This window comes from Adiantum capillus-veneris, chromosome 11 (genome assembly GCF_014529385.1).
Source record: "Adiantum capillus-veneris isolate H3 chromosome 11, ASM1452938v2, whole genome shotgun sequence".
NCBI lineage: Eukaryota > Viridiplantae > Streptophyta > Polypodiopsida > Polypodiales > Pteridaceae > Adiantum > Adiantum capillus-veneris.
In genome coordinates, this window is record NC_140941.1 from 156960229 (window position 1) to 156972219 (window position 11991).

The window sequence follows — 11991 nt, forward strand, 5'->3', positions numbered from 1 at the left end:
ACGTGAGTTCAAATGAATGGGTTTTTTTAATGCCAAAATTTTAAAATTTTAATAGGATCATATTAACATAAGGAATTTTTTAATTGCTTTTACAAAAAAATCCGTACATTTTTTAAGAAAAAGGGATCATTTTATTACCTTAAGCACATTGTAAGTAAAGGAGGTTTTTTAATACCTTTTGAACGCACGTTATATGAATAGTTTCTTAAAGGTACACCCCTCAAGGGCTACTTGGTTGCTTAAGGCTAGCCACTTACAATTTAGTTCTTTGCACTCTAGCTATTTCAATCCGTTTAGAACTAGCCGCTTAGGGCTAGCAGCTCAGGGTTAGCGGTTTTTGATTTGGCCGCTCTAAATCAGCTACTGGTTTAAAGACGCTTAGGGTTTACGGTGTAAAGATGCTCGCGCGTAGAGTGTTAGAGTATTAGAGTTTGTCCTCTACATGCATTGTCATGTAGACGTAGGTGTGTACTTATGTCACACTCATGAATATAGGCATTTACCAATAAAGACGGTCATCCAACCCGATGGTCCTGATGTCTATGCACCTCTAGACCGAGGTGTGCAGGGATGAGGCATGGATAGAGAATGTGAGGTAGTTTACATTGTGTCAATGTAGAAACTGTAAAGGGAAAACAGATTTTGGTAAAGTGTAAACGACACACATTATATAACTGTAAAGATTTTGGTAAATTGTAAAAGGCAAACGAATTTTTAGAAACTATAACCATAAATATAGGCAGCGGTTTTTGGTTTGACCGATTAGGGTTAGTGGCTTTTGGTTTGGCCAATTAGGGATAGCAGCTTTTGTTTTGGCCAATTAGGGTTGGCCATGCAAAGACATATTTGGTTGGGTGGTGGAATATTGCTTAGGGCTAGCTAGCCGTTTGTTCAAATTTATGTGTTAATTGTTATACTCTCTAATAACACTCTAGACGTGTGCACTCACTATCACTTGTTAGTTTGTTTTTCAATATTTAGATTAATTGTGGACGATAAGATGGCATGCCCTTGTATGCTATGTAAGCATCAAAACTTTTGAAAATGAAAAATATGTGATCAGCATATACCAACAATGGGCTTTTTCCCATAGAGAAAGTACAAGATCTGCGGTATCAATCCCAGGGTCATGAGATGATAGGTCAACCCCCACTCTTAGATATTGCTCCAATTTCATCACGAACTCAACAGAGGAGGCGGATATCAAATGAACTGCAACCGGTGGAGCCTACCCCATCAATGCTCGATGCCACATTTCAAGAAGTTGAGATGGAACAAATGTTGGATTTTATCTTTAACATGGACCCCATCATGAAAATCATGGTGGAGGAAGTGCTAGTAGTCAAGGAAACACTACTTCTCATCCTTAATCATCCCGTCCACAACGACGGCATGAGAATGACGAAGAGGAAGGAGAGATGATGCGAACTCTTGCCCGCATACCACTATATAACAATGCCAAAGTTTCTATTCTTCGTATAGCTTTGGCAATGCTTAACCTACAATCTATTTACGGATGGTCCGACACGAGTGTTACAAAAAGTTGTTTAGGTAAATATATATATATATCATATTAATTTACCTGAAAATCCAAAGTTCTTGTTTAAATTGTTTAAATGGTTTTGACAGATTGCTCAACGAGCAGATTTTGTTAGAAGATAATCACATGTCTCTTACTCGAACTGCCACCAAGCAGTTGCTTACAAACTTGGGGATGGATTATAATAAAATCCATGCATGCCCTAATGATTGTGTACTTTTTGAAAATGAATATGAGTATTTGGAACAATGTCTCAAGTGCGGATCAAATAGGTAGAGAGAGGACACACAAGGGAAATTTTTCCCTGCAAAGATTCTACGGCACTTTCCAATCATTCCAAGAACAAAGAGCATGTTCACGTGCAAGTTTATAGCACGTTTGATGACATAGCATCAAAATACTAGATCCACATATGATGTGATGCGGGTACCTGCTGATTCTTTTGCATAGAAGCAAGAACCTCGTTGTGTCCGTTTTAATTTATCAATGGATGGAGTAAACCCTTTTGGAATTTGGAGGACCCATGGAACACATGGCCTATTTTCTTGGTGAACTATTAAGCTTACACTATGGTTGGCTATCAAGATGGTTGACTATCAAGAAGGGCCATCTGCTATTGTCATTGATTGTTTTAGGGAAGTACAAGGTAAAGAACATAGATGTTTATATGGCACCACTTATAGAAGAGCTTCAAATCTTGTGGATAGGGATTGATGTAGTTGACATGTCCCAACCGGCCAGTTGACAACATGCCCATGTGAAAGAAATTCTCATGTGGACCATGCACGACTCGCCAAGCTTTTGTGAGTGTTCAAGTAAGTACTTTGAAACCCATATCTATATTCATTCTATAGGTGGTCCTTGTTCAAAGCTTGATCCTTTTTCGTTTCATCTTTTTGGTTTCAAGGTTTGAGAATGTCCGCTATGTGGTCTTCAACTTGGCTCCGATCTCTCTAATTATTTGGACAAGTCAATGTACGAGGAGAATGGATGACTTTTGCCATAAGGAATAAGCTGCGTGGACCAAATATATGCAAACACGAAATGCACCACTGAAGGAGAGTGATTGGAAGAACATGGGGCAAGAATCAGAAGATTTTATGCCACGTGGGATGAAAAGACTCTCTATTTTTTATGGCCTTCCATATTGGAGTGACTTACTTATCAATCATTTGCTCAACCCAATGCATATTTTTAAGAATGTGGGGGAGATCCTATGGAAGACCATTACTGGACAAAGAGACAACAAGGCACAAAGAGACAGCCTGCAAGCTATGGGATGAATGCCAAGGATGTGGCATCCACTTAATCCCAATGGAAATTATGCTATTCCAAAAGCTCCATGGGTTTTGAGAAAGGTAGAGAAGAAACAAGTGAAGAAAGTCATAAGGCTGTACATTCAAAACTCCTACTAGGAGCATGCGATGCTTGAAAACATCTTCTACTAAATATGAAATCCTAAGTGGTCTTAGGTGTCATGATTGGCACAAAATTTTACAATTCTTACCAATTGCCATCAAAGACTGCCTGACAAATGACATAAGAAACACAATTTACAAGATTAGTGAGTTAGTGTGTTAGATCTCATCAAAAGAGATAAGGAGACACAACATGGATGCAGCTCGCTTAAATTCTACAGAGGCAGTGTGTATGGTGGAGAATTATTTTCCAACAAACATTCTTACTATCCAAATGTGTGCATGTGGTTGATGAAGTTGCAGTGGCTGGAACGGTCCATTACAGGTGGATGTTCTTCTTGGAGAGATTTGTGAAGGCTTGAAAAGGGTTTGTTTGTCAAAGGGCTTTTCCTGAGGGTAGCATAGTCGAGCGATGGCTTGTGCAGGAGTCTCTTGTTTTTATTAGTGAGTTATTGGGCGTAATTGACCGAGGGATTCCCTGATTGTGGACTTTTGAGACCTTCGACGAGCATCGTAGTTGCATCGATTGGTCGAACTACACAGAAGACTCCGCTCTCTCGTTCTTCTTTGAGACGACATAGGTCTTGTTGTTCAGGTGGTGACATTGGTTGCTATAGTAGTGGTTCTACCAATGTTCCACACCACCGAGAGAGCGTCCACCTCTCTCTTTAGCAGGTAATACACCTCTTAACAGACCACGTACACATTGGGGATGATAAAGTGAGTCAACGACCATAAAGAGTAGCATTGCACACACTGCAAATATATCTCATGCAGTACATCCTCTCCCATTTGGAAGACAAAGAAAATGCCAAGTATGAAAAAAATGAAAGATCAAGGATATCCCAAGTCTTAATCTTCACTACAACAAGATGGGAAAGTAAGGTGCAAATTCCTGCCATACACTTACTGCTGCTTGCAATTGTACCGCACAACAAATAGTCCGGGTTTTGCAAAATTGTTGGTCCGCTTGTAGGAATCACACCAAACACCACAATTGATAGGCACATTATTGATATATGGAAACCAAGATGTGTTACCATATACATGTGGTAGTGATGTGTGTGAACACACTAGGACCGCCGAGGCATTTTTTCCCTCTTTAGGAGGTTTTTTCCCCCATGCATTGTATATACGCCCATCACTCTAGGGCTATCTATCTTTCCATTGCACACTAAGTAACATACTCTCTATTGTGTGCCTTGAGCTTCCTTCGTCTTCTCAAAGCTGTGTGTGTTTCTCTGCAACCCTAATTCCAACAATTGGTATCAGAGCAGGTCACGTCCTCCCGAGCTTAGTCCCCAGCTTCTCCAGCACACGCTTGCTCACTTTCTCCGATTTCAGTGAGCTTTAGCAAGCGTTCGCAGGTCGACAAATATTTTGGACAAGCTCGTAGAGCTTGGTCTTCTCAGAATTTTGATTTGGGCTCATTTCGGCCTCCGTTTTCACTACAGGCAGTATTGCACATGCTATTTCGTCATTTTGTGCAAAATTTTTGTCAGTGCCGTTTTCTACATAACAGGTGCCTTATGGTCTTCTACGGTTTGTGCTATATAGCATAGGTTGTTCCCGCTCTGTTTCTCCTATTTTCGGGTAGTTTTCACATCAGGTGTAGCATTTACCATGGCTGACAACAACAACACAGATGTGTTCAAGATGTTTGTTGCTGAGGACAGGTTGGATGGGGACAACTACCCTATGTGGGCTTATATGATGCAACATGTTCTTGTGTCAAAGGGTGTATGGAACATTGTGCAGGGCATTGATGTATGTCTTGGTTCTGAGGATGTAGGCGATGTTGAGGATGTTGCAGGTCTTGCTGCAAGGATTGGAGCTGTTAGAGTTGTTTTGCCTACGGCAGAACAAGTTCGTTGGGATGTTAACACTAGGTTGGTAATGGGACACTTTTATGTCCTGTTAAGTGACCATTTTCCTTGAATTATGTCAAGAGTTTCGAAATGGATTTTGAGGTGCTATCTGTCTAGAAAGTTGTCTCATGAGCTGAAAAAAACTTGACATTTTTTTGGAATATCAATTCCATCTTTAACCTTGTCCTTGCACAACATTTCACAACCTAAACTGTGTGAAAAAACAAGTCCTGTTTTTGGCTTTTTTCAACTTTTTGCAACTATACCACTCTAGAATTTATGATTGTGAGGTCTATAATGCTAGAGAACTATCTTTAGTAGTCCTCAACATTTCCTGATGCTTCTAGGGAGAAATAAATGTTAAAGTTGTAAGTTATGACCAAATTACAAAAATTGTCAAATCCTGTTTTTTAGCCAATTTTAGCTCTTCTATGATTTTTTTGGTGGCTTTCATGATATCCAAATGCAGTTTTGATTTTCTATGTCGCATATTGTAACATAAAGCTAATATTCCTAGAGTTTTGGGGCACCTAATACCCTATTTTGCATAGTAGACAACGATGGTTGATTTTTTCAATTATAGAAGAAAACGGAACATTCTAGTATATCAAGTATAGTTTTTTCAATATTGTTAGTTTCTTGTGACAACTACATGCATTTTGTAGGTAGTAACCATATCTAGTCATAAGGATCAAATTTGGCTAGATATTGAATAGTGTCTATGGGATTCTACAACTCATAATGTTGAACCCAGTTTTTTCATGTTTGTTGTATTTAGCACTTCATCTTTGTCCCCAAGATTCCCCTTGGTAAGAGATGTATTATTCTTTTGACATGCTCCATGGCTCTTGATGAACCTAAAGGACAATAGGGAACTAAGAAAACATGCATATATTATTTGTATTGAGCGTGGCTATAGAAACTTTGATGATAGGTTTGCAGAATGGTAAAAATTCAACTTTTTTGTACCTATTTCTTTTGGAAAAACAAAAAATAGTGAGTGAGAAGCAATCATATATTCTGATCACCAACCCATTGAAGTTAACTAGGGAATTTATCTCAAGTCCTACAAAAATCCCTAATCTTATTTTTATGCAACAAAGCATAAGAAATGACTGTTTTGATGAAAACGTACTGGTCCATCAACTTTGGAGGCTTGGTGTGACCAAAAGATGAGAAATTTTATAAGTTTCTTTTTTTTCTTCCATGTGTAGTAGGCCTTGCACTATAACCTCATGAAAGGATTTTACAAAATGAATGGATCTACTATGGTTTTGGAGGTTTTTTTAAAAACCCTGAAAGGACACTTTTATGTCCTGTTAGGTTACGAACCTAGTGTTAAGGATGCGCATGCTCATGTATTGATTGCGTTGTCTGTGAAGCGCACCATTGTTCCTCACATCCGTTCAGCAAAATCTGCAAAACAAGCTTGGGATATTCTAACAGGTCTTTATGCAAGCCGCAATGAAGCTAAAATTGCTTTGCTGCGTAAAGAGATGAAGTCGAAGATTATGCATGAGGAAGATGATATGGACACTTTCCTTGCTAGTGTCAAGGATATCGATGAGAAACTTATTTTTGCAGGTGAAGTTATTTTAGGCAGCTCCCTTGTGCATACTGTTCTTGATGCCTTACCAGATTCTTACCAGACTTTTGCTAGTACTTGGAGACTTATGACCCAAGGAAATCCAGAAGTTGTCAAGTTTGATGCATTATGCACATTGCTGTTGCAAGAGTCACTTTCTAGAAAAAACAGGACTAAACAGCGTGCAGTTGAATAGGCTTTTATTGCTTCTCAAAGAAAGGGTGGTAACAACAATGCAGCCACTTCTTATGATTGTGCTGCGAGTGGCAAAAATTCTGTTCCTAATGCTTCTGCTGGCAGCAATTCGTTTGAAAATTCTGGTGATAAGGGCAAAAAGAAGATGCGTTGCTATTATTGTAAATCCAATGATCACTTGATCAAGTCGTGTCCTAAGTTGAAGTCCAAAGAGGCTAAGAAGAAAAAGGGTGGTTCCACTGCAAATGCTCGTTCCACTACAAATGCAGCCATTGTTGAGTCTTCTGTGAAAGGAGACTGTGTTGCTAATGTTGATGCAAAATGGGCTTTTAGCGCAGAGTGCACTTAAAATCCTCTTGTCCATGATTCATGCTTGTAAGTTGCTGCAGATTCACATGTGTGGTATTTCAATAATGGTGCTACAAAGCACATTACATCACATTGTGAATTGTTTACCTCTCTCGAGTCTGTCCCTCATAGGAATTCAGTCACTTGTGCCAAAAACGCCTCTTATCCAGTTCAGGGAGTTGGAAAGATTGTGCTCACTCCTGCTAATGGCAGTTCCTTCACACTTGTTGATGCACTTTATGTACCTGGGATCAAGAAGAATCTCTTGTCTGCAAACGCACTTGCTAGACTTGGACTTGTAGTCAAATTTGTGGATGACAGATGTACAGTTCATGATCTCAGTTTTGGTGATGAAATTGTTGCATATGGGGTTTTGTGCCGTGGGCTGTATAAGCTCACTTTGTATGACAAGTGTGGACAAAATTTTGCAAATGCTGTTGCAGATTCAAGGGCTATTTTAGATGCAAAACTTTGGCATGCACATTTTGGTCATCTGAATTTTGCCAGTTTGCTGCATTTGCAGAAAACTGATATGGTTGCTTCTTTGCTGCCTCTTGAAGCACCTATCAAACATGTTTGTGAAAGCTGTATTCTGAGTAAGATGCCGCGTTCTAAATTTCCAAAGGATGGTTCACTTTGGGCCACATGCAAGTTGCAGGTTGTGGGGCCCATGCAAACTCCGTCCTTGGGCAATTACCTATACTTCGTGACTTTCATTGATGATTACTCCAGGCATGCATGGGTATTTCCGCTTAAAGCAAAGTCCAAAGTTTTTATGTGCTTCAAAAAATTTCTGGCTATGGATGAAAATTTCTCAAAATGTAATATGGGCACCCTCCCTTCCGATCGAGGGGGGGAGTATATGTCTCATGAATTTAATGCATTTCTGGCTAGTCGTGGGATAAAACACCAATGTACAGTGCCTTATACACCTCAGCAAAATGTTGTTGATGAGAGGAAAAACAGGTCACTGATGGAAATGGCACGATGTATGGTCAAAAGTCAAGCTTTGCTGCATTCTTTTTGGCTTGAGGCCATCATGTGTGCCACTTATGTACTTAACAGGTGTCGTACGAAAGCTTTTCAGTCTATTACTCCATATGAAGCATGGCATGATAGAAAACCTTCTATTGAGCACATGCGTGTTTTTGGCTGTTTGGCATATGCTTTGGTGCCACAAGTGCAGCGGAGAAAATTGGATGATAAGGCTGCCAAATGTATTTTTGTTGGTTATAGTGCTGAAAGAAAAGGTTACAGGTTGTATCATCCGCAAACAAAACGTATTCTGGTTTCTCGGGATGTAGTGTTTGTGGAAGATTATGTTCAGCCCTTGCTGTCATGTACTAGAGACAGTAATGTAAGCTCACACGACATTTACGACACTTTGTTGCCTCTTTTCAATGGTGGGAATATGAATGTAAGTTCCAATGAGGAAAATGTACAACCTATGGGGGTTTTTGAAAATGTTTTAGATCAGCCTATTACTAATGCAGATGTACATGATGAGGAAAGGGCTGAAAATGAGCAAGCTAGAGGTATGCCAAAATGGCTCGTGCACACTTTGCGTGACAGTAAATTGGATGCACCTTTGTCTAGTCGTACTCGTTTAGGCTCTCGCCATGCATCTTATGCATCATATTGTTATGCTTTGGTTGTGTCTAGCTTACATGATGTTGAGGAGCCTCTTTCTTTTGATGAAGCACAGAATTCAGAAAATTGGATGGCTGCCATGCAATCAGAATATGATGCACTTTTAGAAAATGACACATGGACTTTATGTGATTTGCCTCCTGGCAAAATGGGCATTGGTACGAAGTGGGTTTACAAGTTGAAACGCAAGCTAGATGGTGAGATCGATCGCCATAAGGCTCAACTTGTTGCAAAAGGTTATGCACAGCAAAAAGGCATAGATTATGAAGAGACTTTTGCTCCCACTTGTCGTATGACTACTGTACGTTTTCTATGTGCATTGGCAGTTCATTTTGGTTCGGATGTACATCAATCAGACATTGTTACTGCTTTCTTGAATGGTGACATATTTGAGGAAGTTTATGTAACACAGCCTCGCGGTTTTGTCATAAAAGGACAAGAGGACAAAGTGTGCAGATGTAAGAAGGCTTTGTATGGGTTGAAGCAATCTCCTCGTTCTTGGTATGAGAAAGCTGACACTCATTTGGTTATACGAGGCTTTCGTAACAGTCCAACAGAAAGCACATTGTATGTAAAGCATGAGGGTGATGTGCTTCTCATTGTGGTTCTTTATGTTGATGATTGCTGATCACTGGACCAAATGAGAGACATATTGCTGAATTTAAGGCTGATTTGAATGCTACTTTCAAGATGAAAGATTTGGGGTTGTTGTATCATTACTTGGGTATACATTTTAAGCAGTGTGATGGTGGTATTGCCTTGTGTCAGAAAAGTTACATAGAGACATTGCTATGTAATTTTGGACTTGAGGATTGCAAACCTATTGCCACTTCCATGGAAACAGGTTTGAAGTTGAGTCTACATGATGCTGGCGATCCTGCTGATGTCACTCTTTACCAAACTGTTGTTGGCTATCTCATTTATGTATGCAACACGAGGCCGGATATTCAGTTTGCAGTCTCACAGGTCAGCAGATTTATGCATAGCCCAGGGTCTAAGCATTGGAAGGCTGTCAAGAGGATTTTCCGCTACCTTAGTGGCACTTTACATCTTGGCTTGTTTTATCCCAAGGGGGGATCATTACCGCCAGACTTACATGCTTTTTCGGACTCAGATTGGGCTGGTTGTTTTGACACGCGAGTGTCCACAAGTGGATTTTGTTTCATGATTGGTAGTTCATGTATATCATTGTTGAGCAAGAAGCAACCTACTGTGGCCACTTCGAGTTGTGAGGCTGAGTATAGGGCAGTCTTCACAGCTACGGTTGAGTGTGTATTGCTCAGACGCCTTATGGTTGATTTGGGTGTTGGACAGGACACTGCCCACACTATCTACAGTGACAGTCAGAGCACATTGGCAGTTGCGAGGAACCCAGTTTTTCATGCTTGCACAAAGCACATTGAGGTGCATTACCACTATGTCAGGGAGATTCTCTTAGCAGTAGAGATCAGCTTCGCTTATGTGCCAACACAGGACATCCGTCCAGATCTTTTCACAAAGGCATTGTCTCGTGAGAAGCTTGAAGCTTTCCGCAAAGCTTTAGGCTTACTCCCATTTGTGGACTGATCCTGTCGGGCATGGCACTTCCCTTTACTCATGTGCCAGCTCTCGTTCAACACACATCACTCTAGGGGGGATTTGTTACCATATACATGTGGTAGTGATGTGTGTGAACACACTAGGACCATTGGGGCATTTTTTCCCTCTTTAGGAGGTTTTTTTCACCGTGCATTGTATATACGCCCATCACTCTAGGGCTATCTATCTTTCCATTGCACACTAAGTAACATACTCTCTATTGTGTGCCTTGAGCTTCCTTCGTCTTCTCCAAGCTGTGTGTGTTTCTCTGCAACCCTAATTCCAACAAGATGTGCTTTTAATTGATAACAAAACCCATTGTTGATGAAAGCTAGGATATTGGGCAACCTGCTAGCGAGTGCGAGAGACACCGTAGTAGTACAAAAGGTCACAAAATAGACCGAAATTGGTCCGAACTTTGTAACCAGCATCAACCCCCCTCGCAAACAAGACCCGAACCATCATCATGGGACGCAGCATCAAAGCATCGGTGTACAAAAGCAGTAGATTCAACATCAAGGTTGAATAGAAGTGATTGTTGGTAGAACCAAGAGTTGCTATCATTGAAAACTTGTACCATACGATACCACAACAAGAATTGGTGGAAATTGTCATGGCACAACAACAACAACAACACACTCCACTTTGCTCACAAAGCGCAAAAGAAAGATGCACATGCAGGATAGTTGTGTGTCTCACTTGAAAGGATTGAGACTTTGTCACCATGAAGGGGATTTGTTGATGGTAGTCGCCACATGTAGAAACCAGGGGGTTTCTAGCCTTCACAAGACTATGCTTGAACAAACGAGAGAGAGAGAGAGAGAGAGAGAGAGAGAGAGAGATTGAGAGATTGTAGGCCATAATCAGAGATTAAATTAATGTTTGGTTACATATTACATGAGAGAGGGTTATTGTATAGAAGTGTCACACCTTTGGAGCCTTCAAGCATCTCACCCCTTCCTTCCTCCCTTTAGCTAGAGAGGGTTCCCACCTTGTGGGGGCTAACACTAGATAATTCTATAAGTAGAGGTAGGTCCCCAATAATTTCTCCTTCCAAACTTATAAGTGAAGTGAGATCTCAAGGGGATATAGGTCTCATTGGAGGGGGAAGGGACAAAGGGAAAGGAGACGAGATAGAGATATATTGAAATAATAATACATAAGCTAGAAAATTCCATGGGATGTTATTTGAAAGTTAGTCTTTGATATCTAAATACCTACACATTTTTCCCTTGAATCACCTTAAGTTTATACGTACTCACATGCTTCCGTAAAGACACACTTTTTGAATTATGTTCTCTCTTATGTTGTTAAGGCCATTTAAGGCTTAGGAATAAGGAGAATCTCATCAATGTATATAAACATAAACTTATGCTAAAAATTCGTGAAAAAAAGATTTTTTCCACACAATGAATTTAGCGATCGTGTGTCTTCAAAGAACCATTCACAACTTTAAATGTGATAAGATGTATAATAATTTTTTTCATTACAACTCTCATAAGGAGGGTCAAAACTCCCATTTAGTAGTTGTATATAGGGGTTTCCAAGAATCTTTGCACATAGGTGGATCTCGTGGGGTGAATTGGGTGATGATCTCGTCTAAAACGGCGAACAAACCTTCTCTCTAGATTAGGTAGCCAATGGATCTCGAATTTATCACAGCAAATCTTCTAAAAACGATAGATCTCTTAAAAACGTCCTCCTATTGCGTACCACCCACCATATGGGCATGTTGGCTTGATCTACAATGCAATCTACAGTGAGGTGTCACAGTGAAGGAGAGAGGAAGAGCTAGAGACGGAAACAAAA